This window comes from Nyctereutes procyonoides, unplaced genomic scaffold (genome assembly GCF_905146905.1).
Source record: "Nyctereutes procyonoides isolate TBG_1078 unplaced genomic scaffold, NYPRO_anot_genome, whole genome shotgun sequence".
Classification (NCBI taxonomy): Eukaryota; Metazoa; Chordata; class Mammalia; order Carnivora; family Canidae; genus Nyctereutes; species Nyctereutes procyonoides.
In genome coordinates, this window is record NW_026575135.1 from 5,380,756 (window position 1) to 5,387,050 (window position 6,295).

The following is a 6,295-nucleotide window of genomic DNA, read 5'->3' on the forward strand; positions in this document are numbered from 1 at the left end:
TCCGAGTCTCCTCTTTGAAATATTCAGTAAAGTCTACATTTCTCCTAATGCTTTCTATGACTAGATTCTTTGGGAGGAGCGGGCATTGGAAGAAGTGTTCAATTCAGCAAACTAAGTATATGGTAAACACAGAAACAGGTTTTGAGGACCCCAAACTAACAAGTAAGGGAGCACTGGCATTTGAGTTATACCCTAACTCTGAAGGACAAATGAACCTTGCTTAAGCCAACTCATGCGTTCTTGAAAAGGTATCTGCAATCTAAGCTTGTGTACACTAAGCAAATTTTCTACTGTCTCATACTCAAATTTGACAAAGATTCCATCCCTTCTCTGAGCAGAGGCACCTGACTTTTATTCTTGAGTGGTTCCTACTCTCAGTCTCTGTCAAACAATACTCTGAAAGCCAATAGCTGAAGACAACAGGGGGCACAGCATTTAAAGGAGCCTCATAGCAAGACAAACTAGTAAAAGGGAATAATCACTAGTAACTCAACTGAAAATAATAGGGAGTGGATAAGCTGGAAACCAGGTTCTGTTACTCCCTGAGGGTTAATCAGCCCCTGGGAATGTGATTGCATTTACACAAGTAAAATAAATAATTTTTCTAACTTGGGAACTAAGGTACCCAAAAACCTGGAGTTCACACACACACACACACACACACACACACACACACACATTCCACAGTATACTTGCAGAAAGTGTAGAAAGGGCAATGTGTAAGTTGATATGAAACAAGTCAGACTTGTTTAGTAGACTAAATAAGTTCCTTCCCTTGGGGAATTCATAAGACTTTCTTTCTCCACATTTAGTAACTTTTTCTTCGCCCCATCTGTCTATCACCCACTGATGCCTCCTTAATCTACCGTATTCCCTTTCAGAATTCCCCAGTCACACAAAGGTTGGCTCAGGGGAGGCCCCAGCTCCCCCAAGAGGGTTGATAGGAACAGGCTCTAAAGGGAGGAAATGCTGAGGGAATTTGGGCAGAATTTACCAAACAGGAGAGCCTTTCAAAGCCCCTGGAATTCCACTGATTATTCTGGCACTTACATTAAGAGGATTGAGAAGTCAGTCCGTGTCATCTCTGGAAAGATCCTTATTGATAAGCTAAGCCAGTGTTTGAATGCAAGCCCAAGAGTGGGCTGTGACTTGTCAAGTCCTCACGATTGTTAGTAGCAGAGCTGGGATTTGAGCTAGCAGTGGAGCCCAGGATTTCCCACCAGGCTTTACTGCTCTCATCCTGTAGCCTTTCTGTAATTCCTTGGTTCCCATCTTTGCAGCCCTGCAATGGGGTGGTCCCAGCATTCAGGGATTTCCTCTGTTCTTCGTTGCCTCCACCCAGATCCTCAAGGATTATCATTCGAATGTGAGACACAGATAGTCTCTAGATTCAGTACACGGTCAAATCACAGAAAAAGGCCAGGGTCCCATACATAAAGGTTCAACCTCTCAGAAACTGAAGAAATAATTTAAAAATTAAAAGCTTATTGTTTTGATCTGAAGTTATGCATATATGCGTGTATATGTGTATATATGTGTTTATGTATATATATATATGCGGATGCACACACATATGTATTATACATACGCGTGTGTTATATGTGTGTATATGCACGTGTGTGTGTGTGTGTGTGTGTGTGTGTGTGTCCAATTTCTTCTAGTAATTGTTTCAGGTCATCTGCTTAACCTGCAGTCAGGGAAAGAAGCTTGGCTCTTGCTCTGGGCATTGCAAAACATATGTTTTTTTGTTGTTGTTGTTGTTTTTGTTTTTTTTTTTATTTTATTTTTATTTTATGATAGTCACAGAGAGAGAGAGAGAGGCAGAGACACAGGCAGAGGGAGAAGCAGGCTCCATGCACCGGGAGCCCGATATGGGATTCGATCCCGGGTCTCCAGGATCGCGCCCTGGGCCAAAGGCAGGCGCCAAACCGCTGCGCCACCCAGGGATCCCCAAAACATATGTTTTGGATTATGCATAACATATGCATTTGGATTATGCATAACATATGCACTTGGATTTATTTTTAATTATGAAAAGAACAGAAAATAGTATTTCTCCCATGCCTCACCTGCTTACTTAAAACTATTAATATTTTGTCATATTTGCTTCTGCTTCTTTTAAAAAAAATGCAACACCGCAGATAAAGCAAAGCCTCACTCCTCCATCCATTTCCTTCCTACCTTCCCCAGAGACAGCCACTGCCCCAAAGTTTGCCCAGCCCTTTCATTTACATAATTTTATACTTGTTTCCTCATAAGAATATATAGTGCAGTTTTGTGTGGCTTTAAATATTTTAATGAATGAATTTTTAAATAGATGATATCATACTTAATATCACATTTTGTGACTAAATTTTTCATGTAATTTTTTTGAGATTTATACAGATTTATACAGACTACAGATCTAGCTCACTCTTTTAACTGCTGTATCCCATTTCATTGTTTGAATACGCTAGATTGCCCAGGCTCCTATCGATGAACATTTAAGTTCACCTCCCAATTTTGCTGCAACGAGCATATCTTCCTATACAGCTCCCACTCCTTGTTGCCACTTTTCTATATAACAGAAATACTCTTTGAAAATTATACCTTGTACCCTAACACTACTGAGTCATCCTTTGCTAGTGAGGTTAGACCCCTCTGTGGTCGCAGCTCATGAGCCGGAGCTTTGAAATCTAAAAAAAGCTCTTTCCATCTTTCCTAGAACTTCTTTGCTCTGAACATCCATTCCACACACAAGGCCTGAGTGTGGGTGTGGTGTCAGGCCCTCATGCCAGGTGCTGGTTTATGATCCAGCACGGTAGGCGCCACAGCTCTCTCAGGCTGCTACACACTCAGCTCGGACTGACGTGGGATTTGAAACACACCTTTCCAAAGCATTCTGAGGCTTCCCTGGATCCAGTTCTCTCCCTGGCGAGTAAATGAAAAACACCAGAATGCAAGAAGGATGAGCACAACTCCAGAAGGAAAATTCTCCAAATGTCTGTATTTCTTGGTGTCCATCCCTGACCTCTTTCTTTTCACACTCCATGCTGTCTCCCTGGATGGCTTAATCAACTTCCCCGGGCTTCAATGGCATCTTCTTGCCAATGACTGCATAATCTATATCTCCAGCTTTAATTGCTCCTAAAATTCAGCCCCATATATTCAGTAGTCAGTGGGCTCTGCCCATTAGTTCTTTCTGTAACCTCGCAATAGAAGATTGGCGCTCCACATCTAGTGTAGTGACTTTCAAGGTTTGTTTTGTTTTGTTTTGTTTTGTTTTTACTGTGGCTCAAAAGAAGAAACGGTTCACTTTGCAAAGATGTGTACACGCGCTCACACACACACACACACACACACACACACAAAACCCTAGGACAAAGGTTACATTAAGTAATACTACTTGTGACTAAGAAAAATATTTTTGTTGTGACCACCTGAATTGATTTCTATGATGCTGTCATAAAAATGAGTCACAGCCCACAGTCTGCAAAGTGCTGTTCTAGTGTGACTTTCCCTGCTCCAGAAGTTGGAAGGCTCAAAACATACTTTTCTAATCCCTTGTAGCTTGAGTTCTAGAAGAATTTAGTCCAAGATGGACCAGATTTTAAACTTTTGTCCACCGTGCCAGCGAGCCCAGCTGTGGAGGTGTTTGGTTTTCCTACAGGTGCACTTGCATAGGTACCAGTGTTCAGATATATATGTTCAGTGTTGGTTGGTAGGTGAGTCTGGGTGTAGGGACAGGAGCATCCACTCTGCTGACATGGTCTGTTGCAGATTCGCAGTGGTTCTAGACCTGATAGCAGTAGCGGCTTCCTGATTATGGTGGTTTCCTGTTTGAAACAGCAGTGTTGTGGCTCTAAAGGGGCAGCTTCCTGACTGCAAGATTATTGAAGAGACAGCAGCTATCCTAGCGGCCCCGTTCTGAGAGGTGGCATTAGAAGTTACTCCTGACCTCAGTGTCCATCGAAAGATGAATCCTCGGTGCCCATCGAAAGATGAATGGATAAAGAAGCTGTGGTCTATGTATACAATGGAATATTCCTCAGCCATTAGAAACGACAAATACCCACTATTTGCTTTGACATGGAGGGACCTGGAGGCATTATGCTGAGTGAAATAAGTCAATCAGAAAAGGACAAACATTATATGGTCTCATTCATTTGGGGAATATAAAAATTAGTGAAAGGGGATAAAGGGAAAGGAGAGAAAATGAGTGGGAAATATCTGAGGGTGACAAAACATGAGAGACACCTAACTCTGGGAAATGAACAAAGGGTAGTGGAAAGGGAGGTGGGTTGGGGAGGTTGGGGTGACTGGTGATGGGCACTGAGGGGGGCACTTGGCGGGATGAGCACTGGGTGTTATGCTATATGTTGGCAAATTGAACTCCAATCTAAAAAAATAAAATAAAAAAAAAGAAGTTGCTCCTGAAAGCTCAACCTGGATTCTGTTTCCTCAGCCCTCTCGGCGAGTCTGTAAGCCACTTAATACCCTGTGATACTTGATTTCCTGCTAAACAAGCTAGAGTGACATCTGGTCTCTGCAAATGATCCCTGATGGATACAATCTCACCATGCAAAACTGACTTCACAAGACTCATCCCAACTTGTCACTATTCCTACATTCTAAATCTCAAGAATCATCTGAGTCTCTTATGACCCTTCTTTCCTGTTTCCCATCCAATCAACATCTAGCCAGTTCATCCGTCGTCTTGTGCCCGCCGGCACCATGTCACCTGCGTTACCCTTGCCACCTCCTGCCTCACATTCTGGCTCCTGTCTTACCCCTTACAAATCCCATCCCTAGATGGCACTGTCATTCTGGGTACCGATAACAACAATGACCACTTATCAAGCTCTTACACATTCTGCACTTTTCACATTCTCATTCATTTAACCTTCCGAAGAGCCCTGGGAGGCAGGCATTATTGTATTCCCCACATGGCAGACAGTGACATCGAAACTCTGAGACTTTGAGTAGCATGGCCAACATCACACAGCCAGAGGGTGGGAGAGCTGGAATTCACCTGGTGTGTGAACATCTCTGCTCCAACATTCCACCCTCCAACCACGATGGACCCAGCCTTCCTAAAAATCTAACCTCTCCCCCTCCCCATCAACCTCCCTCTTCCTCTCTCGCTTCATGCCACCTCCCACCTTGTGCTTGATACTCAAATAGCTTTGAACTTCTTTCACTTCCTCAAACCTTCCATGATCAGCCTTGCCACCCGGTGTTTGTAGGTGTTCTTCCTTCTGTCGGGAATATTCTTTCACTCTCTTTGCCCGCCTAACTCCTATCATTGCTCTGATCTCCTTAGAGAAGTCTTCCGGACTTTTCTAGCTTCACCTAATTCCCTGCTTGTCGTCTTCCCCATTTGTCCGATCCTTTAGTGCATGATGCTCTTCACTCTGGCTCTCTCTATACTTCCTCTCCAGCATCCAAGCTCCTGGAGGGCAGGAATCCTATCATTCTTATTCAGCACTGGGTCCTCACAGCCCAGCACAGCTCCTAGGACATAATAGCTGTTCAGTAACTATTTCTTAAATGAATAATCAGAGAAAATCTCTTTAAACACAGGCCACATTCTGTGTGAAAAGATACCACATAAGCCACCCAAAAGGGAAAAAAGGACTAAGAATCCTTTCAAAAGTATGGGAATGTGAATTAAAAGCTACCTTTTTTCTTATAAATGTTTTTCAACACTCAGGAGAGTAAGACAGCAGCTGTCAAAGAAGGGGCAAATTTCCAGATGCCAGAATTCATCTGTGGCATCTGAGAATTTGGAGGGGAAAAAAAGAGAAACAAACCCTCGCTTGGTGTGCTGAACCCCTTCTTTGAGCTAGGTGTAGTATATTCGCTATATAATCCATTTCCTTTTTGCCCCTGTGAGACAGCTATATGCTGTTCTAATCATCTCATGGGGGGTATACTCACCCTAGAGTTTATTTTTATTTTTTAAAAAGATTTTATTTATTTATTCATGAGAAGCAGAGAGAGAGAGAGAGAGAGACAGAAAGAGAGAGAGAGAGAGAGAGAGGCAGAGGGAGAAGCAAGCACCCATGAGAAGCAGGCTCCATGCAGGGTGGGACTCGATCCCAGGACCCCAGGATCACGCTCTGAGCCAAAGGCAGACACTCAACCACTGAGCCCCCCAGGGATCCCCTCACTCTAGAGTTTAAATCAAATTTTGGCACGCCTATAATCAAATGAAACATTTTTTTAACATCTGTCCCCAGCCCACAGCCCAGACCAATTACATTAGACTCTCTGGGGTTAGAACCCAGGCATCAGGATTATTTTAAGCTCCTAA